Here is a 27893-nt window from a genome sequence, read left to right as displayed (position 1 = left end):
TCTTTGATATTCATTAGTAAGTGCTCCAATTCCTCTTCACTTTCAGCAAGCAAGATTGTGTCATCTGCATAACGCAGGTTGTTAGTGAGTTTTCCTCTAATCCTGATGCCCCGTTCTTCTTCATATAGTCTAGTTTCTTGGATTCGTTGCTCAGCATACAGACTGAATAGGTATGGTGAAAGGATCATGCTTTACCAAGCATGATGTCTTTCTCCAGGGATTGGTCCCTCCTGATAAGGTGTTAGAAATAAGACAGATCAAGTATTGCCATCCTCACTTCTAAGCAGCATTCTGGCTGTACTTCTTTCAAGATAGATTTGTTCATTCTTCTGGCAGTCAAAAGTATATTCACTGACACTATTATTCAAATGTATCAATCATCATAATCATCATCAAAGCTGATGGTCATGTGTCCTTTCTAAAGGCCAGGCACTGTGTTCAGGAAACAGTTTCAGAGAGCCTAAGAAAGTTGCCTCAGGGTTACACAGCTGGTAAATAGCACAACTAGGTCTGTCTGACTCCAAAGCCAACAATCTTATCTACTTTCTTTGCCAACTTAGTACCTAGTGACAATGCCTGGCTTTGAGCCTATTGCTACAGACTTTGGCAGACAACAAATCAGAGAGACTTCTTTCTTAAAGGCATATCCTAATCTTTGATTTATTGGTACATAGACGTATCCAAGTTGTATCTAAATGTTTCTAGATCCAAATTCCTAGACAGCAGATTGTAGCATAGGTACAATGGACCTGTGCAAGGCACTTCTCACGTACTCTCCCAACATATCCAAGGGCTGGGATTCCCATGTCACTCAATACTGGCATCATAAAATTCATCTTTACCTTCTCTTTTCCTCTTGCTTAGCAATAATGAGATATGAGTGCTTAGGAGGCTCAAACTCCAACACTCAGGCCTTAGACTTTGTGGTATTACCTCCACATAGCCAAACATCCCACTCTCCACATAGGTGTCACCAGCTCTAAGTTTATCAACCTGCCATGGGTTGTATTAGATGAAAAATCAAATGTGCTAACAACAGTAATGAATTATAGCACCTTCAGTTTTAAAAAAAAAAAAAGTCTACAGTGATGAAAGAGAGGGAGAGAAATAATGAATAAGGTGGAAAAATGAAGATAGGAAAATTCTTTTTTAGTGACGAATTCTGGCTAATAAATATAGAAGAACTTCTAGAATAACAAACATCACCTTTTTATAATCCCCAAAATAATAATTGAGTCAGCCATGATTCGTCCTTGGATATTAAAACCATTGGGGAATAGTATGTTGAAGAACAGCATACTCATGCAGACTCAAAAATATCACCTCCACAGTTTACTTACTAATTACAAAGAGGAAAAGGTGCCTTTATATAATAGAGACTTGGTCATTACTACCTGTATCATTTGCCTAATGCCAAGTGTCAAAATAAAATCAACATTAACCCAGTAATAGAAATTACATGAACTGTGTTTAGTACACTATTTGTAAATCGGCCAGCTCTCTGACTTAGGGGGTCAAGAAGTGCTCTGCAGGATTTTCCACAGATCTTATATACTAAAATCTTGAAGAATCCTTCATTACTACAGAAACAGAGCCGAAAAGACAGTTAAGCAATGACCAGTTCAGAGTAAAAAACTAGTTTAATAGTCAGTGATCAAGCTTCTACATTTAAAAATTGTTTTAGAGAGAATTCAATGTTAAATTAAGCTAACCTTGGAACAGGCTGCTTGGCCATGGCATGAATAGGACCTACACCATTTTTCTTTCTTCTAAACTTATTCTTGAATGATCAGTTCCTTTTTCCTTGTTAAATTTTTACTAATGACTAATGTCTTTTTCAGACTGTGGAAAATAAATGATATGATCTAAGAAAGTCTTATGACCACTGAAACCACTCCAGGGGACCAGTCATCCCCTGGGCAGATGAGATAATACCTTGGGACCATGACCATGGAAACCACCCCAGGAGACCAGTCACCCCCTGGGCAGATGAGATAATACCTTGGGACCATGACCATGGAAACCACTCCAGGAGACCAGTCACCCCCTGGGCAGATGAGATAATACCTTGGGACCACAAACACCGAAACCACCCCAGGAAAAAATGGGAAAAGAATAGAAAAATCAACCATTGGCTAAAAATTTTTTTTAGAGAGGCCAAAGTTTACTGGTGGTTACCAGGGGTGGGGGGGGTGGAAGGGGAAAGGGGGTCACTGACTATGGAGTACTGAGCCTCAGTCCTCAGTGATGGAAAAATCGCATTGATCAAGGACAGTGCCAAACAGCTGACTGTCACAAGTGCTGTCCAACAAGTTGTACACCTGCAAAAAGTTGAATTGGCAAAAGTTGTGCAATAGACACACCTATAACAGTGACCAAAAAAAAAAAAAAAAGAACAGCTGCTGAGGCTGTCCATGCACAAGGAAACACCCCATGGGATTTTGTTCCCCAGCCCAGAGGCCCAGGGTCATGGCTTTATGAGACATCCCAGGTAACTGGCCCAGCAACATGCACCAGTGCTCCTTTTCCACCTCTCATTCATTGTGCAGTGCCAGAAGTCGTCCTAAAAGCTTACAAGTGACCATCTAAGGCACAATAATTGGTCTCCATTTGCTTAGAGAAACAAAGAAAGGAGAGCCAGGAATAGGAGGAGGATACTGTGTCTAATTACCTCCTTGAACAACTGCATTGGCTAAGCTTCACATGACTAACTGAAACCCTGGTGGCATAGTGGTTAAGAGTTTGGCTGCTAACCAAAAGGTTGGCAGTTCAAATCCACCAGGTGCTTCTTGAAAACGCTGTGGGGCAGTTCTGCTATTGTATAGGGTCACTATGAGTTGAAATCGACTCAACAGCAACAGGTTTTGTTTTCTACACTTTACTGAGATCAATTGATAACAAGTTACTTCTCATCCTTCTTGTGAGACCTGACGAATTTCCCCTTGCCATGGAGTCGATTCCAACTCCTAGCGACCCTAGAGGACAGGGTAGAACTGTCCCATAGGGTTTCTGAGGCTGTAAATCTTTATGAAAGCAGACTGCCACATCTTTCTCCTTTTGAGTAGCTGGTTAGCAGCCAGCACTTAACCACTGCACCCACTCCTTCTAACAAATGTACTTTTTGTATAATCTTTAGATGATTTTTATCTATAATTTCAGTAAAAAGTTTATTCATAGGCACCATGTGTTGGGGAAAACTTACTAAAAACAAAATCTAATCCCAACCCAGAAAACCTCTCCACAAAAATGTTACAGAGCAGGGCTTCCCAGCTCAGGACTAAGCCCTGCTTACGTTCTTACCTTCTTCTGACCAAGAATGACCAGGAGAGGCTGAGAAATTCCACACAGAACAAAGGTTTATTAGGGACAGAGTAAAAGACTCAAAACGGAGAGAGGGAGAGGGGTTTCCACCTATGCTAGCCTCCTGTCTCTCACTGAGCAACTGATTCCCTAGAGCTTATGAAACTTTTTAGGTGGGGAAAAAGGCATTACCTTTATTCATTAGATGGGCGGAGATTTCCAGGAGAAGGGGAGGGATTATGAAGATCAAATTCGTGCACAGTTAGAATTCATGATGGACTTCCTCGAAGAGGTTGCTGGAACTAAGATGGAGTCTGTCACAAAGGCTGCCGGGATGTCAAACAGGACTTATTCTGGGATGTTGTGCATGTGTGATGCCTCTGGATCTTGGTTCGAGCCCCAGCGAGGGGTCACTGTTCATGTTTGTCTATGAAGGTCATTCACAGGCCGTGTTGATCTTTACTGCGCATGCTCTGCAGCTGGTGAGGCCTTGAAAAACAATTCAGAAGGATTATCAGTAATTTAAAGCTGGTCACGCACACAGGGCCTTGAAATGTAGCCCCTTATCTTGTCTAAGCAGCAAAAGTTATACAGTGGTCTGCACTTAGGTTTAGATTCAGAGACTATTTAATTATAGCTGGTCAAGAACACAGGGCCTTGAAATGCAGGCTTTATTTAATTCAGCCAGCCCAATCTCTTCCCTGTCTCAAAAATAGAAGAGAAAAGAAAGTTTTATTATTGGGTAAGCATTAAACCAGAATGTGAGGCATCACAGGCAATCTGTTAAAAAGTGATTGCCAAAACAGAAAGAAATCTTAACCATTATATAGGTAGGTGGGTAGAGTCATTACATTCATATTTTAAAGATAATTGATTATTTTCTAATCTTTCTGGCCAGGAAATAGGGCTGGACCACCTGAGTTTATGCTAATCTCCTTCCAGGAAAAAAAGGATGGTAGAGGAGAACTATCTGAAGTCACATTTACATAGGTCCTTTTTAGAAAGGCAAAGAATTTGCAATTTTAAGTTATCTAATAGGGTCCTATGAGTCGGAATCAACTTGACTGGCAGTGGGTTTGGTTTTGGTTTTAAAGTGAATTCTAAAGAAAGACATGGAGAAGGGGAGTCCTTCCCCTATTTTCACCAGGGGAATTTGCCCATTTATTTTCCATTTGTACTTGTCTTTACACATGCATCCAACAAAATTAAAATTACAAAAGAAACATTCATTTACTTCATCTTCTTAATTGTTCAAGGGCAGACTGCTTTTTAATCCTCTCTCTCACTCTTGGCTTTAGTAATTAAAAAAAAAAAAATCCCTATTGTTTTTTTCTTGTAAAGCAGATTTGAGTCTATTTTAAACCTTATTAAAAGTCATAGAAATAGAATAGGGTTAGAAACAGAAAAAGATAATTTTAAAAAATTTCCTTCCAATTGGCTCTAAATAAATCAAGGGTAGATTATCCAATAGGCAACGTAAGCATGGTGTTTATCTTGCTTATGATTTAGAAAATAATATTGGAGTCATTATTCCCTGTCCTTGAGCATAGCTAATGTGACCCATCTGGAGCTGGACCCACAAGCACTCACAAGGACAAATCAGCTGGGACCTGAGATATAAAGACAGTGGCTTGGACAATCTTGGAAAATATAGTTTAGGAAACATTTCACATAAACCAATCAAACAGAACACAAGACACTTTCTACTCTTATCTTTTTCTATTAAAGTTTAGTGAATAGAAAATTTCTTGGACCAATGAAGGCCCTCCTGACCATCGTTACTGAAACCCGTACCAATGATTTTTAAGAAAATTCAAAATGTAAGATCACAATTTCTAGCCAATCTGCAAAAAGGTGAAGCTTTCAATGGTTTTGTGCATTTATAATGTTAACACATATTGGTCATTTCTATAACGTTCCTTGGACTCAGGCAGGCAGGGCTGTGGCAGCAGGCTTGTCTGCTTTCCCATTCTTGCCTATTCTGTAATATTTCCTTGGATTTGGGCAGACGTGCCTGTAGCAGTAGGCTTATCCATTTTCCCACTTTTGTCTGTTATGTAATATTCCTTGGATTCAGGCAGACATGGCTCTCTGGCAGCATGCTTGTTCAATTTCTCACTTTAGCCTTTTTCAATATATGCTGAATAAAACTTTTTTTTGCTTTATTAAACCTCGTGATTTTTTTCCCTACAACACTTACCAGATCATCTGTAGTGAACAATTTCACATTTTTGTTTTTTTTACCACATAAAAGGTTCTGCCTCTAGGTATGACCAGCATCTCTCTGTCCCAACCCCACAGCACCTTCCTACAAGAATCAAAGTCTCTTTTCAAATTTAAAATCCCTGACAGAAGATTAGTAAGTAAGCACAAATAAGTCTGTGCTTACCTTGCTTATTGGGTAATCCATGCCTGGACTCCATTTAGAGAGCTTCTAACATGAACGGATATAGTCCAAGGAACAAAGAATGTATAATACAATCATTTGACTGGTTAAGCTTTGGTTGAGGTCACAAGGCGGGAAGGGTTAGAAGACAGGAATGGGCTTCTATTTAATAATGTGTACAGGGGCTTACAGTGATTGATTTCAGGAACTCATTGCAGAGGTTTTCAATCTTAGTTATCTATACTTCCGGAGGGATCATAAAAACATCACTAGGGAGGGGGCCAAGATGGCTGACTAGGTAGACGCTACCTCGGATCCCTCTTGCAACAAAGACTCAGAAAAACAAGCGAATCGATCACATACATGACAATCTACGAACCCTGAACAACACACACAGATTTAAAGAGTTGACCTGAGTGACAGAGACGGAGAACTAACAACTACGGGGAAGCAGTGACTGTTTTCGGAGCCTGGAGCCAGCGTCCCAGTCAGGTAACCTTGGCGCCGGGCTTAAGACTGGGCGCAAGGTAGCTGAACACAACATTCTGTGACGGCGCAAACATGGGGCACAGCCCTACCCCCCTGAACTGACCCCGGGAGGGGGCCCAGCCAGTCCGCGCGGGCGGCAGGGCAACCCGGCTGGTGGGAGGAGAAGTCCCCGGGAGGCAGTGACTGGTTTTGGAGCTGGGAGTGCAGTCTCCCAGCTGGGGAACCTTGGTGCCGGGCTTTGGACTGGGCACAGGAGAGCTGAGCACAGCATCCTGTCACGGCACAAACACGGGGCTCAGCCCTACCCCCCTGAACTGACCTCAGGAGGGGGCCCAGCTGGTCCGCGCGGGCGGCGCAGCAATGCAGCTGGTGGGTGGAGAAGTCCCCGGGAGGCAGCGACTGATTTTGGAGCTGGGAGTGCAGTGTCCCAGCCGGGACCTTGACGCTGAGCTTTGGACTGGCAGCAGAGGAACTGACCGTGGCTTCTGCGGGCCAGACCCTCGGGGGCAATCTATACACAGCCAGCACACATAGGCGACACGCCCCTCGGGAATCTCAGATAAAATAGTCACCCCAAGCAAGATAAGCAACTTTAGCTATATTCCGGGGTGCTATTCTCTCCTGTTTTTCTGAACCCTCCCCTCCCCTTCCCAGGTGGCTTCATTAACATTGGAATTTCCTGAGCCAGAGGGAGAACGGCTCTGGCTCCGCGGCTTTTCTTTTCCTTTTTTTTTTTGATCTTTTCTTAACCCATTCTTCTGGCCTGAGAGAAGCAACCACAAAAAACCCAGGGACCAAAAATCCTTCCCTAATTGGACTAAAAACACAGAACCAGCTCCAGCCAAGCATATATGATCCATATCTCGGGCTTTCATCCCTACAGGGAACAAGGTGGCTATTATACTGCAAAGGCATTTCTGATAGGGATCTGACTGCATTTTTTTTTTTTAGCGGATTTACTGGAAAAACAAGTTTCCCAGGTCTGATATCTCTGCTTATTCAACAGAGCCCTAACTGACCCACAACAGGGAACTGAGGGCTGAAGCTCCCCCTGGACCACCTAGCCTCTTGCCTTAGGGGTCTAAGGAGGGTGACACCTACCAATCTGTAGAGGTACTTGCATTGGGGGCCTAAGGTACAGCTGCAGAGCCCTCCCACCTAGGTGCTTTAGGAATAGAGACACACCTACCTCACTGACACTTAGGGGAAGCCTGTCAGCATCCTGCCCTCCTCTGGAGTGTGAACCCCAGCTGCTAATAGAATCTGGTGCACACAACTATCACCACTACTTCTCAAGGTGGATAGGTGTTAGGGTGCATCACACACTTGATGACCCAAAATCAGATTCTACTCAAGACTAGTGAATAGACTCAGGCATATATATCTGGCAACAGCCCAAACCAGCTGGTAATAGGTCATAAGTAAGTCAAGGGCTACAACAATCAAGACAGCACAATCTAGTAGCCCATCCACATATATTGAAAGAAAACAAAACAAGATAAGACTCAGTGAGCAAATATAGAATAAATCAGTACAATATCTTAGTGATGGCTCGGAGACAGCAGTTGATATCAAACCACATAAAGAAGCAGACCATGACAGCTTCTACAACCCCCCAAACAAAAGAATCAAAATCTTTCCCAAATGAAGATACAATCCTGGAATTATCAGATACAGAATATAAAAAACTAATTTACAGAATGCTTAATGATATCACAAATGAAATTAGGATAACTGCAGAAAAAGCCAAGGAACACACTGATAAAACTGTTGAAGAACTCAAAAAGATTATTCAAGACCATAGTGGAAAAATTAATAAGTTGCAAGAATCCATAGAGAGACAGCATGCAGAAATCCAAAAGATTAACAATAAAATTACAGAATTAGACAACGCAATAGGAAGTCAAAGGAGCAGACTCGAGCAATTAGAATGCAAAGTGTGAAATCTGCAGGACCAGGGAATTAACACCAACATAGCTGGAAAAAAATCAGATAAAAGAATTAAGAAAAATGAAGAAAACCTAAGAATCACGTGGGACTCTATCAAGAAGGATAACTTGCATATGATTGGAGTCCCAGAACAGGGAGGGAGGACAGAAAACAGAGAGAGAATAGTTGAAGATCTGCTGACAGAAAACTTCCCTGACATCATGAAAGACGAAAGGATATCTATCCAAGATGCTCATCGAACCCCATTTAAGATTGATCCAAAAAGAAAAACACCAAGACATATTATCATCAAACTTGCTAAAACCAAAGATAAAGAGAAAATTTTAAAAGCAGCCAGGGATAAAAGAAAGGTCTCCTTCAAGGGAGACTCAATAAGAATAAGTTCAGACTACTCAGCAGAAACCATGCAGGCAAGAAGGCAATGGGATGACATATAGAGAGCACTGAAGGAGAAAAACTGCCAGCCAGGGATCATATATCCAGCAAAACTCTCTGAAATATGAAGGCGAAATTAAGATGTTTACAGATAAACACAAGCTTAGAGAATTTGCAAAAACCAAACCAAAGCTACAAGAAATACTAAAGGAAATTGGTCAGAAAACCAATAATACCAGATACCAGCACAACACAAGGTCACAGAACAGAACATCCTGATATCAACTCAAATAGGGAAATCACAAAAACAAATTAAGATTAATTAAAAAAAAAATGCTCAAAACAGGGAATCATTGAAGTCAATATGTAAAAGATCACAATAATCAAAAAGAGGGACTAAATACAGGTGGCACAGAACTGCCATATGGAGAGGGATACAAGGCAATATAAGACAATACAAGTTAGGTTTTTACTTAGAAAAATAGGGGTAAATATTAAGGTAACCACAGAGAGGTATAACAACTCCATAACTCAAAATAAAAACCAAGAAAAACGTAACAACTCAGCAAACATAAAGTCAAATACTATGAAAATGAGGATCACACAATTTACAAAGAAAAATGTCTCAGCACAAAAAAGTAAGTGGAAAAATGAAAATGTCAACAACACACATAAAAAGGCATCAAAATGACAACACTAAACACTTACTTATCTATAATTACGCTGAATGTAAATGGACTAAATGCACCAATAAAGAGACAGAGAGTCTCAGACTGGATAAAGAAACACGATCCATCTATATGCTGCCTACAAGAGACACACCTTAGACTTAGAGACACAAACAAAATTAAACTCAAAGGATGGAAAAAATATATCAAGCAAACAATAAGCAAAAAAGAAGAGGAGTAGCAATATTAAGTTCTGACCAGACTTTAAAGTTAAATCCACCACAAAGGATAAAGAAGGACACTGCATAATGATAAAAGGGACAATTGACCAGGAAGATATAACCATATTAAATATTTATCCACCCAATGACAGGGCTGCAAGATACATAAATCAAATTTGAACAGAACTGAAAAGTGAGATAGACATCTCCACAATTATAGTAGGAGATTTCAACACACCACTTTCGGAGAAGGACAGGACATCCAGTAAGAAGCTCAACAGAGACACGGAAGACCTAATTACAACAATCAACCAACTTGACCTCATTGACTTATACAGAACTCTCCACCCAACTGCTGCAAAGTATACTTTTTCTTCTAGCACACATGGAACATTCTCTAGAATAGACCACATATTAGGTCATAAAACAAACCTTTGCAGAATCCAAAACATTGAAATATTACAAAGCATCTTCTCAGACCATAACGCCATAAAAGTGGAAATCAATAACAGAAAAATTAGGGAAAAGAAATCAAATACTTGGAAACTGAACAATACCCTCCTGAAAAAAGACTGGGTTATAGAAGACATTAAGGAGGGAATAAAGAAATACATAGAATGCAACGAGAATGAAAATACTTCCTATCAAAACCTCTGGGACAAAGCAAAAGCAGTGCTCAGAGGCCAATTTATATCGATAAATGCACACATACAAAAAGAAGAAAGAGCCAAAATCAGAGAACTGTCCCTACAACTTGAACGAATAGAAAGTGAGCAACAAAAGAATCCATCAAGCACCAGAAGAAAACAAATAATAAAAATTAGAGCTGAACTAAATGAATTAGAGAACAGAAAAACAATTGAAAGAATTAACAAAGCCAAAAGCTGGTTCTTTGAAAAAATTAACAAAATTGATAAACCATTGGCTAGACTAAAGAAATACAGGAAACGAAACAAATAACCCGAATAGGAAACGAGAAGGGCCACATCACAACAGACCCAACTGAAATTAAAAGAATCATATCAGATTATTACGAAAAATTGTACTCTAACAAATTTGCAAACCTAGAAGAAATGGATGAATTCTTGGAAAAACACTACCTACCTAAACTAACACAATCAGAAGTAGAACAACTAAATAGACCCATAACAAAAAAAGAGATTGAAACGGTAATCAAAAAACTCCCAACAAAAAAAAGCCCTGGCCCGGATGGCTATACTGCAGAGTTCTACCAAACTTTCAGAGAAGAGGTAACACCACTACTACTAAAGGGATTTCAAAGCATAGAAAATGACGGAATACTACCCAACTCATTCTATGAAGCCACCATCTCCCTGACACCAAAACCAGGTAAAGACATCACAAAAAAAAGAAAATTACAGACCTATATCCCTCATGAACATAGATGCAAAAATTCTCAACAAAATTCTAGCCAATAGAATTCAACAACATATCAAAAAGATAATTCACCATGACCAAGTGGGATTTATACCAGGTATTTTATGCAAGGCTGGTTTAATATTAGAAAAACCATTAACGTAATCCACCATATAAATAAAACAAAAGACAAAAACCACATGATCTTATCAATTGATGCAGAAAAGGCATTGGACAAAGTCCAACACCCATTTATGATAAAAACTCTCAGCAAAATAGGAATTGAAGGAAAATTTCTCAACACAATAAAGGGCATCTATACAAAGCCAACAGCCAACATCACTCTAAATGGAGAGAGCATGAAGGCATTGCCCTTGAGAACGGGAACCAGACAAGGATGCCCTTTATCACCACTCTTATTCAACATTGTGCTAGAAGTCCTAGCCAGGGCAATTAGGCTAGACAAAGAAATAAAGGGCATCCGGATTGGCAAGGAGGAAGTGAAATTATCTCTATTTGCAGATGACATGATCTTATATACAGAAAACCCTAAGGAATCCTCCAGAAAACTACTGAAACTAATAAAAGAGTTTGGCAGAGTCTCAGGTTATAAAATAAACATACAAAAATCACTTGGATTCCTCTACATCAACAAAAAGAACATCGAAGAGGAAATAACCAAATCAATACCATTCACAGTAGCCCCCGAGAAGATAAAATAAAGAAGAAAAAAAAAAAACTTAGGAATAAATCTTACCAAAGATGTAAAAGACCGATACAAAGAAAACTACAAAGCACTACTATAAGAAATTAAAAAGGACATACTTAAGTGGAAAAACATACCTTGCTCATGGATAGGAAGACTTAACATAGTAAAAATGTGTATTCTGCCAAAAGCCATCTATGGATACAATGCACTTCCGATCCAAATTCCAATGTCATTTTTTAATGTGATAGAGAAACAAATCACCAACTTCATATGGAAGGGAAAGAAGCCTCAGATAAGCAAAGCATTACTGAAAAAGAAGAAGAAAGTGGGAGGCCTCACTTTACCTGATTTTAGAAGCTATTATACAGCCACAGTAGTCAAAACAGCCTGGTACTGGTACAACAATAGACACATAGACCAGTGGAACAGAACTGAGAACCCAGATATAAATCCATCCACATATGAGCAGCTGATATTTGACAAAGGCACAGTGTCAGTTAATTGGGGAAACGATAGTCTTTTTAACAAATGGTGCTGGCATAACTGGATATCCATTTGCAAAAAAATACCTCACACCATGCACAAAAACTAACTCCAAGTAGATCAAAGACCTAAACATAAAGACTAAAACGATAAAGATCATGGAAGAAAAAATAGGGACAACATTAGGAGCCCTAATACAAGGCATAAACAGAGTACAAAACATTACTAAAAATGACAAAGAGAAACCAGATAACTGGGAGCTCCTAAAAATCAAACACCTATGCTCATCTAAAGACTTCACCAAAAGAGTAAAAAGACCACCTACAGACTGGGAAAAAATTTTCAGCTATGACATCTCCAGCCAGCGCCTGAGCTCTAAAATCCATATGGTTCTGTTAAAACTCAACCACAAAAAGACAAAGAAACCAATCAAGAAGTAGGCAAAGGATATGAACACGCACTTCACTAAAGAAGATATTCAGGCAGCTAACAGATACATGAGAAAAAGCTCTCGATCATTAGCCATTAGAGAAATGCAAATTAAAACTACAATGAGATTCCATCTCACTCCAACAAGGCTGGCATTAATCCAAAAAACACAAAATAATAAATGTTGGAGAGGCTGCGGAGAGATCGGAACTCTTATACACTGCTGGTGGGATTGTAAAATGGTACAACCACTTTGGAAATCTATCTGGCGTTATCTTAAACAGTTAGAAATAGAACTACCATACAACCCAGAAATCCCACTCCTCGGAATATACCCTAGAGAAATAAGAGCCTTCACACAAACAGATATATGCACACCCATGTTTATTGCAGCTCTGTTTACAATAGCAAAAAGCTGGCAGCAACCAACGTGTCCATCAACGGATGAATGGGTAAATAAATTGTGGTATATTCACACAGTGGAATACTGTGCATCGATAAAGAACAGTGACCAATCTGTGAAACATTTCATAACATGGAGGAACCTGGAAGGCATTATGCTGAGCGAAATTAGTCAGAGGCAAAAGGACAAATATTGTATAAGACCGCTATTATAAGATCTTGAGAAATATTATAAACTGAGAAGAACACATACTTTTGTGGTTACGGGGCGGGGAGGAAGGGAGGGTGGGAGCGGGTTTTTTACTGATTAATTCGCAGATAAGAACTGCTTTAGGTGAAGGGAAGGACAATACTCAATACATGGAGGGTCAGCTCAACTGGACTGGACCAAAAGCAAAGAAGTTTCCGGGATAAACTGAATGCTTCAAAGGTCAGCGGAGCAAGGGCGGGGGTTGGGGACCATGGTTTAAGGGGACTTCTAAGTCAATTGGCAAAATAATTCTATTATGAAAACATTCTGCATCCCACTTTGAAATGTGGCGTCTGGGGTCTTAAATGCTAACAAGCGGCCATCTAAGATGCATCAATTGGTCTCAACCCACCTGGAGCAAAGGAGAATGAAGAACACCAAGGTCACACAATAACTAAGAGCCCAGGAGACAGAAAGGGCCACATGAACCAGAGACCTACATCATCCTGACACCAGAAGAACTAGTTGGTGCCCAGCCACAACCGATGACTGCCCTGACAGGGAGCACAACAGAGAACCCCTGAGGGAGCAGGAGATCCGTGGGATGCAGACCCCAAATTCACACAAAAAGACCATACTTAATGGTCTGACTGAGACTAGAGGAACCTTGGCGGTCATGGTCCCCAAACCTTCTGTTGGCCCAGGACAGGAACCATTCCCTAAGACAACTCATCAGACATGAAAGGGACTGGACAGTGGGTAGGAGAGAGATGCTGATGAAGAGTGAGCTAATTATATCAGGTGGACACTTGAGGCTGTGTTGGCATCTCCTGTCTGGAGGGGGGATGGGAGGATAGAGGGAGTTGGAAGCTGGCAAAATTGTCACGAAAGGAGAGACTGGAAGGGCTGACTCATTAGGGGGAGAGCAAGTGGGAGTACGGAGTAAGGTGTATATAAACTTATGTGTGACAGTCTGGCTTGATTTGTAAACGTTCACTTGAAGCTCAATAAAAAACAACATCACTAGTTGATGTTTAACAGCTCTAACCAGATGTCTTGGGGATGTGCGACAATCATTCAGTTCCAGTGCCTCATTCCCCAGAAGCAGCTTGTTAAAACAAAACCCCTTTAAGTTGTCTGGGAAACTTTAGATAAGGCTAGATCCAGGATCCTTTCAAAACATTTTTTTTTTATTGCAACCTTGTCATAAAGAAGCATTTCGTAGGTCCCATTTTATACAAAAAGACACCTGTGTCAGACTAATGGACCACAACTCACATCCTCCTCCAGACTGAGTCCAGCACAACTAGATGGTGCCCGGCTACCACCACCAACTGCTCTGATGGGAATCACAGTACACTGTTCCGGACAGAACTACAGAAAAATGTAGAACAAAATTCAAGCTCAGAAAAAAAGACCGGACTTCCTGGTCTGACAGAGACTGGAGAAACTCTGAGCACCCTTTTAACACTTCAGGCACCCTTTTAACTCAATACTGAAGTCACTCCTGAGGTTTACCCTTCAGCCAAAGATTAGACAGGCCCATAAAACAAAATGAGACTAAATGGGCACACCAGCCCAGGGGACAGGATGACAAGGCAGGAGGGGACAGGAAAGCTGGTAACGGGGAACCCAGGGTCAAGAAGAGGAGAGTGTTGACATGTCGTGTGGTTGGCAACCAATGTCACAAAGCAATATGTGTATTAATTGTTTAATGAGAAACTAATTTGCTCTATAAGCCTTCATCTAAAGTACAATAAAGGATAAATAAATAAATAAACCAACCAAACCAAACTCTTTGCTGTCAAATAGATTCTGACTCAAAGCGACCCTATAGGACAGAGTAGAACCACATCATAGGGTTTCCAAGGAGCACCTGGTGGATTTGAACTGCCAAACTTTTTGGTTAGCAGCCATAGCTCTTTACCACTACACCATCAGGGGGGAAAAAAAGACACTTGGGAAAAAAAGACACTTGTGACAAGAGACTCTTCCTTAGGGTGTATTTTTTTCAAATCCTGGCTTGACGGAAGAGTGAATTTCCCCCAGTTCCCACAGCTACTAGCAATTAAGGAGCCAAATGGCAGATGCCTATAAAAAGTCTGGGCTAACTATGTTGAGAGCAGCTAGGCAAGTAAAGAGTCCCTGGCATGCATGTAGAAAGACCGGTTTAATTCAGCAAAAACGGAGTTTAATTTATTAAGTTCTGGTAAAAAAAAAAAAAAAAGGCTTCACAAACTTCTCCTTTACAAGAACAAGACTGAATTTCCTTCACAAATGAGTAGCTTCTTATTTCTAAGCTTATAAATATACCATCAATAAAATAACTCATCAAACCATATTTTATAAAATTTGGAACAGATGATGATGGTTGTACAACGTGATGAACATAATCAAGGTCCCTGAATTGTACATGTAAAAATGTTGAAATGGCAAATGTTTTGTAACGTCTATTTTTATCGCAATAAAAATAAAGTGGTCCTTTAAAAAGTCTGTTGATGAAATTAAGTAGCTTTTTATTTTCTTCACTATCTTCAAATAAATTCTAAACATGGTAAATAAATGGAAGCTTAAAGTCAAATGTAATGACCTAAAATCTACCAATCAAAAGAAAGTTTTCCTGATTGTCTATTCATCCCTGTCCACCCCGCAAACTGTAGGAATGAAGAAAAATCTGTTGCACCATAAAAAGAGCTCTTGAGTTCTTCTTATAAAAACAAGTGTTCTAATTAGCATGTTGATAACTTAATATAAAATTTACAGCAACCACCCAAACTTCTGTTTTTACAAATTCTTCAGACCTTTGTCCATGCTGATATTAAAGTGAGATTTTTTGGTTGAAAGCTGAAACTCACTCTGGCCCATCTACACCGAAAACGCTACGGTTAGTGGAAGGATATGCAGAAGCTAATAGAATTCTCACTTTTCATGTCGGAGACCTGAATTCCATTCAAATGCATCTCCTGCACGTCTACCATCCTCCTGTCACTGGAGACTTGTGTGTTGCTATGACGCTGCACAGGCTTCAGTGGAGCTTCCAGACTAAGACCAACTAGAAAGACCTGGTGATCTACTTCTAAAAATCAGCCAATGAAAACCCTATAGATCACAGTGGTCTGATCTGGGTTTTAGGTGGGACTGGGCAACATTTTTTCTGTTGTGCATGGGGTCTCCAAGAGTTGGGAGCTGACTCAATGGCAGCTAACAACAACAGCAACAAATAGAAGCAAGCAAAACAAAAAATCCAATCGAGCTTTGAAAAGATAGTAATCAGGAACACACCAGGGATCAATTAAAAATTTAGTCAGGGGGCCAAAATCAGGATGAATCAGTTCCAGTAATATACTCAAAATTCAACCCCCAGAGAAACAGCCTGATTTCGGTGGTTTGAACCAGTTACAGCAGCCAAGGAAATGAAATACACTCATCATCCAGCCTAGTCATTTGTCCAGTCCCAAAACTGAGAGGAGAGTTCAGCATTTTCTAAACCCATGGACACAGATGGGGCCATGAATGATGGACAGAAAAAAATTACAACATTGATCTCTGTCCAAAAAAGTAAAAATTAAAATAAAGTAAAAGCAAAAGAAACAAATTGGACTTTTTCTAAGTCATTCTTAGTCATTGTATCTTAGTCCATGCCATTCCGTAACACTTCATTAATTCTTCTGGTGCAAATTTCACTTCCTAATCCCTAATAATCACCATCTGAGTTAAAGAGAAGGAGCTCTGGTGGCACAATGGTTAAGCATAAAGATTATACCCTTGAAAACTCTATTGGGGCAGTTCTACTTTCCCCTATAAGGTTGCTATGAGTCGAAATTGACTTGACAGCAAAGGATTTTTTTTTTTAATTTCAGTTAAAGAGAACCAGGAATTATTTTCTCAGTTTAATAAATTAGTATTACAAACGGTGTATAACCATCAGAGTGAGACGATACAAGAGGATAGAAAAAACTATATGTAGAAATAAGCTATGCTTGAAATTGGGTGTCACACCAGTCACAAGGTTCCAACAGATAACCCAATAAACAAGACTATAGCAAATTGACCCTGGAACAGGAAGCTCAGGGGCCTTAGATAGATCCAGGGAGCCCTGATGGTGCAGTGGTTAAGTCTGAATCCACCAGCTGTTCCCTGGAAACCCTATCCCACAATTCTATGTCATATGGGGTTGCTGTGAGTTGGAATTGATTCGATGGCAACAGGTTTGGTTGTTTTTTAGATAGATTAGAGAAATTGAGAAACTTAAGTCCATGAGTGTAAACCCTGTTTCATTTCTGTCATTCATGAGGCTAATTTTTCTGTTTCTGCCTTCAAAGTCCCTTTCAATCAAAATTTCAGTGTCTACTTTTATCTGAAAGGTTAAGGCAGTGGGGATAGGACGCTGCTTAAAACTTACAACTTCTGTGACATAATTCTCTCTCTCTCTTTTTTTTTTTTGCAAAACTTTGTTTACTCTGAAACAAGTGAAAATTGCTGAAAATTGTAGCAGAAGATTTCTTTAGAAACTCAAAAATGAAAATTATTAAAAGGAATATAGATGGTAAATGCCAATCTGATCTTTAGGAGCAAAAATTCAAAGTGATATCAAAGGTACTCTGAATGTTAAAAACAACAATAACAATCAGCTTATGCCTCAAGTAATTTTAAAATATTATCCATTAGTATGTGTCAAAATCCCAGATTCCAGACTCTCAGATGTTTGTTGGTTTAAACCACCACTTTTTGGTGTGATTTATTTATTACATAGCAGTAGATAACTAACGCAGATTTTAGTACCTGGAAGTGAGGCACTGCCATATAAAAAACTTAAAATATGGCAGTGGTTTTGGAATTGGGCAATGAAAAGAAGCTGGAAGGACATTGAAGATAGTGTTAGTCTAAAGTATTTTCAGCAGATTGCTTATAGAAATATGGACTTTAAGGGGGCTGCTGGGGATGGTTTAAAGGAAAATGAGGTATATGTTGTTGGAAACAGAAGGAAGGAGATGCTTGTTACATAGGGGCAAAAAGTTTAGCAACACTATTGCTTGTAGTTATATGGAAAGTAGAATCTGTGCCTAAGGAACTAGGTGGTCTAGTTAAGGAGATTTCAGCCAGAGTATTAAAGGTGCAGCCTAGTTTCTTCTTCTTGATTACAGTAAAATGTGAGAGGAGAGTAACAAGTTAAAGAAAGGATTGTTAAACAAAACCATGAACCAGGCTGTGATGACTTTGAAAATTCCCAACCCCTCCAGACAATAAATAATGCTAACATTAACAAATAGCTTCCAGGCAAAGATCAAGATGAAACTGGCAGTAGGACTGCAAAATAACAACTCAGAAAGATCAAAGGTGCTATCTTATAATACCTTTCAATCAGACAAAACAAAGCAAAGCAAACAAAAAACTCAGCTGCCATTGTGCCCATGTATGTCAGAGTAGAACTGTGCTCCACTGGGTTTTCAATGGCCGATTTCTCAGAAGTAGGTCACCAGGCCTTTCTTCCAAGGCACCTCTGTGTTTGTACCACCCAGGGACTTCAAGTAGACAAAAGGACCTCTAAATATATATTTTTTAAGGCATGTAATCCCTTTTATTGTCCACAACTAGAAAGTCTTTATTGTCTTAGCTAGAAGCTAAAATGTCTTCCTAAGTGTCTTTACTATAACACTTATGAGGTTACCCAAGATATTATTCTATCAGTTAACACCTAATTGATTGAGCTTGGGTATAATCCCCAGATGGTTTGTGTGTGTGTGTGTGTGTGTGTACTTTAGATGAAGATTTATAGAGCAAGTAAGTTTCTCATAAAACAATTAATACACATATTGTTTTGTGATATTGGTTGCCAACCTCACTATGTATCAACACTCTCCCCTTCTCGACCTTGGTTTCCCCATTTCCAGTTGTCCAGCTTTCCTGTCCCCTCCTGCATTCTCATCCTTGCCCCTGGGCTGGTGTGCCCAATTAGTCTCGTATACATGGTTGAGCTATTTCTGTTATTGTTTGTTTTATGAGCCTATCTAATCTTTGGCTGAAGGATGAACCTTAGGAGTGACTTCAATACTGAGTTAAAAGGATATCCAGGGGCCATACTCTCAGGGTGTCTCCCGTCTCTGTCAGACCGGGAAGTCTGGTTTTTTTATCGTGAGTTTGAATTTTGTTCTTAATTTTTTCCCAGCTCTGTCCGGGACCCTCCGTTGTGATCCCTGTCAGAGCAGTCAGTGGTAGTGACTGGGTACCATCTAGTCATGCTGGACTCAGTCTGATGGAGGCTATGGTATTTGTGGTTCATTAGTCCTTCGGCTAATCTTTCCCTATGTCTTTGATTTTCTTCATTCTCCCTTGCTCCAGACTGGGTGAGACCAGCAGAGTATTTTAGATGGCTGCTCACAAGCTTTTAAGACCCCAGATACTACTCAACAAAGTAGGCTATAGAACATTTTCCTTAAAATTATGGTATACCAATTGAGCTAGATTGCTGCCGCCCTCCCCCCCCCCCCCCGCCCCCACCATGGTAGTCAGTTCTCAGCTCAGTAATTTCATCCCTCAGGGCATTTGAATGTGTCTATGTAGGGTCATTATGAATCCAAATCGACTCAAGGGCGCTGGGTTTGGTTTTTGGTTTTGGTATGAAGCTTCCTTGACATTGCCTTAGTCAAGTTGTGCTGGCTTCCCCAGTACTGCATACTGTCTTTCCCTTCACCAAAGCTACTACACATCTATTGTCTGGTTGGTGGGGACCTCTAAATATTTTAAGAGTGTGCCTCATAGATCCCCTCAATCAAACAATAGGGAATCTTAAGGGCATTGCCCTTGAGAGAAGCCTAGGCTTATCTCAAATAGATTTGTGGTTACCCTGACATCCTTGCTTTTTCTACTAAGAAAAATGTGGACTATAAACGTGGGAAATAAAGGTTTGCACACATTATTTTTTTTACTGTAAATTGTTTTTAATAAGTTACTATCTATCTGCTGATTCCTTTTATTGTGAATTTCTTTGTAAGTTAAATGGATTCTGTGTCCCCAGATATTTTTAAAACCTTATACCATAAAATCAATAAATTTTAAGCTAAATTCTTTTCACCCAATCTTGAATTCACTGATATGATTACTATGATTCTTCAGGCTTTGGTGTGCCATTTAAGTTAAAACAGAAAATATTATATTAGATATTGTGAGACACCCTAAATCTTAAACAGGCTGTGCTGGGCTCCTGAATGAGGTCGTCAGGAGGTCAGAAACAAGAAACCTCCCTTAAAGCAAAGTTCCTTTATGATTAAACCTTCAGGTGCCATTTGAAGTATGGCATGCTCTTAATGACTCTTGTTTATACAACCACCTGACCCTGAAACCCTGCATGTACTCTGATCTTATCTCCTGAGAAACCAACATGAAAGGAATTTACAATGGCCTCCAGGAAACTCCTCTATCCAGACTCCTATACTTTAAATTTCTTAAGAGCTGACCACCTTGGGCATCATACATACTTTTTAACCAGTCATAACTCTTGATAAACAAATGCTGTAATGCTGTATCCGGAGTCACCCAATGACATTCTGTTCTCTTCATCCTCATCACCTTTCATTTAACCTGTATAACCTGCTTTCACCATCCTCTTCTCAGAGTGCCTTCCCCATGCATTCGGTTTGACACCGCCCGATTTGAATTGTGTCTACTACAATAAATATATTTACTTACACTAATCTCTGGTGTTTCTCTATGCCTTTAGGTTTTTGACAACATAGCAATATGTTAAAAAACATAGCAATGTGTTAATAGAACTCAAAGACCACAGCCTTCAGTATGGATAACACCTCAATATAAAGGAAACAAAAATCCTCACTACTGGACCAATAAGCAACATCATGTTATGCGGAGAAGAGACTGAAGTTGACAAGGATTTCATTTTAATTGGATCCACAATCAACACCAGTCAAGAAACCAAAGTATGCATTACATCGGGCAAATTTGCTGCAAAAGACCTCTTTAAAGCAAAGATGTCACCTTGAAAACTAAGGTATGCATGACCCAAGCCATGGTGTTTTCAATTGTCTCATATGCATGCGAAACCTGGACAATGAGTAAGGAAGACCAAAGAAGAATTGATGCTTTTGAATTGTGGTTTTGGCAAAGAATATTGGATACACCATGGACTGCCAGAACAATGAACAAATCTGTCTTGAAAGAAGCACAACTGGAATGTTCCTTAGAAGCAAGGATGGTGTGACTATGTCTCACATACTTTGGACATGTTATCAGGAGGGATCAGTCCCTGGAGGACATCATGCTTGGTAAAGTAAAGGATCAGCAAAAAAGAGGAAGACCCTTAATGAGACGGATTGACACAGTGGCTGCAACAATGGGATCAAGCATAGCAATGATCGTGAGGATAGCGCAGGACTGGGCAGTGTTTCGTTCTGTTGTCCATTGGGTTGCTATGAGTCAGAACCAATTCGATGACATCTAACAACAATAAATACCAGTTTCTTAAAGATAATATTACAAGGTTTTGTATAGACTAAATGAGATAATTCATGGAATTGCTTAGTGCAGTATCTGGAACAAAAGTGATGGCTCAATAAATGTTATTGAATATTACTATTATTATATTAGTTATCATTATAAATAATGAGTTCATGCCCCTATTCAGTTGTATAGGAATTAGGGTTCCATCAGCTTTGGGTAATGCAGGTTCTATCAAGAGAAACCCAAGTTTCTTGCAAATCAGATTTTGTTGCTTCTTTAACATGGGCTAAATATTTTGGGAAACTTCTAATGCCAACCACTTTACAGCAGGGCTGTGTTATTGTCTGAATGATCATAGTAACTTCTCATCAATTTAATTTAAAATCCTTAACAAATCTCTCAAACTGCCAGCATCAGCAGTTTTCAGAAGCAAGTTGGCTTTAAAATTCCATAGGTGCAGAAATACCTTACCCTAGAGGCCAATTAGATCATGACTTATTTCTGTCATCCTTGGTAACCACCCAAAATGAGAGTGATAGGAAATCCAGGTGAAACTACCTGTCTTAGTTACTAGTACTGCTATAACAGAAATATCACAAGTGGACGCTATAACAAATAGAGATTTATTCTCTCACAGTTTAGGAGGCTAGAAGTCCAAATTCAAGGTGCCGCTCCAGGGGAAGGCTTTCTGTCTCTGTCAGCTCTCGGGGAAGGTCCTTGTCATCAGCCTTCCCCTCATCTAGGAACTTCTTCCCAGATCCACAGGATGCCCTCCTCTTTCTTGATGGCATGCATTCCTCCTCCTCTCTGCTCATTTCTCTCATATGTATCTAAAAAGAGATTGACTAAAGACACAACCTAGTCCTGTAGATTCAGTCCTGCCTCATTAACATACCAGCCTCTAATCCTGCCTCATTAACTCAAAAACGTTAGGATTTACAACCCATAGGATAGTCACATCAGGTTGCAAACAGTGGACAACCACGAAATACCTAGCCATGCTCTCACACAATTTTGGAGGACACAATTCAATCCATAATACTACCTTAAGAAAAAAAGATATTTATTGGTTTATATAACCATGAAATTTGGGATTAGGACTAACTTTAAGTGTATCTTGATCATGGGCTCTAACAGTATAATCAGGATCTGGCTTTCCCCTTCAGCTCCTCTTCTCGATTGTATTTTTATTCTCTGACACGCTCTTTGCTGAAGTTTGCAAAATGACTGCAGTAGTTGTTCTATTCTCTCTGGTTCAAGTGGGCAAGAGTGCTTGATTAAATCCCAGAATTCCCAGCAAAAGTTTCATTGTATACCTGTTACAAGCTATGGTTGAGTAACAGTGCTTATATATGCTGTTCCATGTTGTGTATTAGCATTGCAAAGAATGGGAATTCTGGAACACTTAATTGTGCTCATGAGGAAACTTTACATAGATCAAGAGGCCGTTCGGACAGAACAAGGGGATACTGATTGGTTTAAAGTCAGGAAAGTTGTGCTTCAGGGTTGTATTCTTTCACCATACCTATTTAATCTGTATGCTGAACCAATAATCCGAGAAGCTGGACTATATGAAGAAGAATGGGGCATCAGGACTGGAGAAAGGCTCATTGACAACCTGCGTTATGCAGATGACACAGCCTTGCTTGTTGAAAGTGAAAAGGACTTGAAACACTGATGAAGATCAAAGATCACAGCCTTCAGTATGGACTGCACCTCAACATAAAGAAAACAAAAATCCTCACAACTGAACCAATGAGCAACATCATGATAAACAGAGAAAAGATTGAAGTTGTCAAGGGTTTCATTTTACTTGGATCCATAATCAACAGCCATGGAAGCAGCAGTCAAGAAATCAAAAGATGCATTGCATGGGGTAAATCTGCTGCAAAGGACCTCTTCAAAGTATTGAAGAGCAAAGATGTCACCCTGAAGACTACAGTGCGCCTGACCCAAGCCATGGTATTTTCAATTACATCATATGCGTGTGAAAGCTGGACAATGAATAAGGAAGACCGAAGAAGAGTTGACGCCTTTGAATTGTGGTGTTGGCGAAGAATATTGAATATACCATGGACTGCCAAAAGAACAAACAAATCTGTCTTGGAAGACGTGTGGCCAGAATGCTCCTTAGAGGCAAGGATGGCGAGACTGCGTCTTACATACTTTGGACATGTTGTCAGGAGGGATCAGTCCCTGGAGAAGAACATCATGCCTGGCAGAGTACAGCGTCAGTGGAAAAGAGGAAGACCCACAACAAGGTGGATTGACACAGTGGCTGCAACAACGAGCTCAAGTATAACAACAATTGTAAGGATGGCGCAGGGCCGGGCAGGGCAGTGTTTCGTTCTGTTGTACATAGGGTCACTATGAGTCAGAACAAACTCAGCAGCACCTAACAACAACAATGTTGTGTATATGCTGTAAGTCTTTAAATATAAAGACTCAGGTTAAAAGTAAAAGCATGAGAAAAGCCATACATGGAAACAATAGCCATAGGAAAGCAGTAGTGTCTCTATATATACACATATACATATTTATATCAGACAAGTAGACCAGGACAAGGAATATTATTATAGATAGATATTTCATAATAAGAGTCAGTTCTTCAAAAAAAACATAATGATTCTAAATATGTATATACCTAATAATAGAGTTTTGAAATGTACTATTATATGGAGGAAAGAAAACTGGCAAGCTTTGAAAAGAATTAGACTATTTCTTAATTACCATTGGCTATTTCTTCACTTCTGTGTATAGAACATCAGATAAAGATAGATACATTGAAAAAAATAGAAAGGATATAAACAAAGAAAGAACTACTAAGCATTTCTTCCTTGTTTTCAGTCCCTACATCCTCATCAGTCATCAAATCTGGGCAATACAATCTCCTACTCAGTTCTTAAATCTGTTCCCTTATTCCCATTTCCACGGCCACTGTTTTAGTGTCCAAATCAAATATCAAACCCATTCCTGTCGAGTCGATTCCAACTCATAGTGGCCTTATAGGACAGAATAGAACTGCCTTATAGGGTTTCTAAGGAGCAGCTGATGGATTCAAACTGGCAACCTTTTGGTTAGGAGCTGAGCTCTTAACCACTGGACTACCAGGGCTCTGTTTTAGTGCAGACTCTCATAATTTCTTGTTCAGGCTTCCCTATATCGTTTTCTTTCCTATCCCTAAAAATTTGGTGGTTAAGAGCTTGTGTTTTGCAATCATATAGCACTACTTTTTAGGCTGTACGCTGTCTTTTAGTAGTTGTATAACCATGGACAAGTTATTTAACTGCCCTAATCATAAGGGTCAGTATGAGTCAGAATTAACTCGAAAGCAGTGGGTTTTTTTTTTTTTTTTAATCATAAGCTTGGAGCTTAAAATGCTCATTAAATATAATACCCACTTTGATAGAGTTATTACGAAACTAAAAGAAATGCTTGGCTCAGTTTCTGGAACATAGTAAGCACTCAGTATATGATATGATGTACTGATGACAAGGATTTTGATCATCTTGATTTCAGACTTATGCTTTGGTCCTCTGCTGTAGCCATAACGTATGACTGAATATTTCACACCATATTCAATGGAAATGGGTCATTAAAAAGAGTTTAATAAAGGGACAATAAATGAAAGTGAACAAAATTAAGAACCCAACAAGGGCCTGTGAAGTACAATGGGACTGGAAATAGTGGGAAGAAATTGTTATTACCACCCCTTGGTCTGAAAAGTCAAGAGTGTAGAGTGTTACTGGAACCTGGGAAGGTTGTATCCTTGGGAGAGCAGCCTGAGAGGAGCTGCAAAAGGACAAAGCATTGCCCAACCACAGCTTGACAGGGAGGGAACTAGAGGAAAAAATCTGCTCACTGTCTCTTCTCTTGCCTTCCAATTTCCTGACATTGTGTTACCAATTGCCAATCTGACACAAAGGGTCCTTGTCATTTCCTGAGTAAAAATACATGCAAAAGACAAACTTTTTCTTCAGCAAGCTTTATTTTGCTTGAGTCAAGCAAAAGGAGTCGGGGGCATCTAAGCCTCTCCAAAAGACTGACTCAAAAAGGGAAGCAAGGCTAGGGCTTATATGGGTTCCGTGGGGACAATAGAGTAATGAATATTTAGTGGGCTTCTCAGAATGGTAGTGCATGTTAATTGGGTTGCGTGTGCATCTGGAATCTAAGATGGAACCCACTGATATTCAAGATGGGGTCCTCTCGGCAGCCCTTGGCATCACTTATTATGGGATATAGTGCAAGCGCCCTTGATCTTCGGCACTACATCGCCATCTTCAGAGGGCTAACGAAGGTCAGACAGCAGTCACACTCTGTTCCTCTGTTCATACGGAGGCTGCAAAGGAGGAGGGGACTAGAAAGACACTGAGAAGGAGATAGTAATTCACGGGCTGCCCCAATCCTATCTCGTGTTGACAGAGTGGGTTCCTGTTTACCCAACTTCTAGATGGTAATCTTTTTAAAAACTCTTTTGTTCCACCAGCACAGTTAACTTTATCTGTCTCACAATAGGGTGTGGTTCCTGTTTACCCAACTTCTAGATGATAATCTTTTAAAAGCTCTTTTGTTCAGCCACTGGCATAGTTAACCCTATGTGTCTCACAATAGGGTGTGGTTCCTGTCCATCCAACTTCTAGAAGATAATCTTTTAAAAGCTCTTTTGTTCAGCCACTGGCATAGTTAACCCTATCTGTCTCAACTGGTGTAACTGTGGCTTCAAACCTGGTTCATTCCGGTCTGAACCTCTGCTGAGAAATTTGCATTTCTCACAAATGTCCTGAGCTTCAATTTCTTTGTCTATAAAATGGGGTGTAAAAGGGTGGTGTCAGATTTCCTCTTAACTTCAGGGGAAGAAAGGAGAATCAACACTAGCATCAGCCCAAAGCTGATTCCTATGAGATGGAGGTTGGACATACCTCCATTCTCCAATAATTTTACCAATTCTGACTCCAGATAATTCATTGCAATGGCCACACAGAACTCACAGACCATACTCATGATCATGGGGTTTATTAGGGAAATAACAGGTTAAATTTCGGATCAGGATCAACTTGGAAGTAACAGGAACAATCAGGACACAGTTCTTTGATCAGAACAGCTTCTGATCAGCCATGCCTGCAGCCAGGTCTCTGTCATCCTGGCCTCTGCTGGCCTGGTCTCTGGCCTACTCGGGCAAGGGTTATAGCTCTTTGGCTTGCTGATAAGTGCCCAGAGGCATCCCACTCCACCAGGAAGCCTCCTACCTGAAATTGCTCAGCTCTCTTGCTCTGCGGGTTGGCCAGCCAACTGCAAGATTCCACCTCAGAATTCACAGTTTAACAAGATCTCCAGGTGATTCTTATAATCTCATTAGAATACAAGATATAGATAGATTGAAAAAAACAGAAAGGATATAAATGATTTAAAAAAGGACTAAGTCAATATTCTTAGAAGACTATTATAAGAATCACCTGGAGATCTTGTTAAACTATAGATTCTGATTCCGTACATCTGGGGTGGAATCATTAGCACTGGCTGGAAACTTGTTAGAAATGAAAATTTCTCAGCAGCGGTTCAAACCAGAATGAGTGAGTTTGAAGCCCTGGGCCTAAGCCAACCAGAAGCCAGAGGGCAAGGTGGTTCAAGTATGCAATCCATAAGAATCAGCCTCCCTGGGCATAGAGCACAATAAGAAGTATGGAGAATGAATCTGGATGGTCAAATAGAAAATATTCAGGAAAATTGTTGCTCTGAAGTCAATTCCAACTCATAGCAATCCCACAGGACAGAGTAGAACTGCCCCACAGGGCTTCCAAGGCTATAATCTTTACAGAAGCGGACTGTCACATCTTCCTTTCATGGAGTGGCTGGTAGGTTCTGGTAAAGAACAAAATACTTACTCTGTTAGGAGCAGAAAATAAATTAGTTTTATTCAGGCATAGAACAGATACAGCCAGGCAGCACTAAGTAAAAATAGAATGTGCTCCAAAATCGAGGAGGGAGGAAAGGTTCTTATATAGAAATATCAAGGACTTTTAAGAAAACTTTCTGATTGGTTGATATTTACCTTATAGCCAAAAAACAATCATGATACCTTTATCTTTAACATATCTCTCTTAACATTGGCTATTTCCATTACTAACATATTTTCCCAGACCATTTACTTCACAAGCTTCCTGGAATACTCTTTCCTTAAACTTTTAACCAGGGTTTGTACACAATCACCTTTTTAAAAATTTTCCATTACAATGATAAAAGGTCATGCAGCCAACAGAAAGCAGAAGCAGAAACAAAATGGAGTCAGATTCAGGCCTGGGTTAGCCATTTTAGTAATGCCAAGTGCCTCAGTTTTAGATTGCTTTATCACAGCACAAACCACTGACCTTTAGGTTAGCAGTCAAATGCTTAACTGCACCACCAGCAGCACACACTGTTGTCCTTTGTTTGGATGAACAATCTGTTCCAGGGGAAATGCAGA

At 39.9% G+C, this 27893-nt stretch overlaps 1 long non-coding RNA gene across 1 annotated transcript; it reads right to left on the bottom strand.

Moving 5' to 3' along the window:
• Window positions 1–149: 149 nt before the first annotated feature.
• LOC126075295 (uncharacterized) lies at window positions 150–27893 on the bottom strand. Its single transcript, XR_007517151.1, has 3 exons — window positions 27799–27893; window positions 3493–3789; window positions 150–230 (listed from the first exon to the last, which is right to left on the bottom strand). It is a non-coding gene; the product is annotated as an uncharacterized LOC126075295 (long non-coding RNA).

The sequence above is a fragment of the Elephas maximus genome, chromosome 4 (assembly GCF_024166365.1).
Source record: "Elephas maximus indicus isolate mEleMax1 chromosome 4, mEleMax1 primary haplotype, whole genome shotgun sequence".
Lineage (NCBI taxonomy): Eukaryota > Metazoa > Chordata > Mammalia > Proboscidea > Elephantidae > Elephas > Elephas maximus.
The sequence above is the reverse complement of the archived record's forward strand: the minus strand, read 5'-3'. Positions and strand labels throughout refer to the sequence as shown.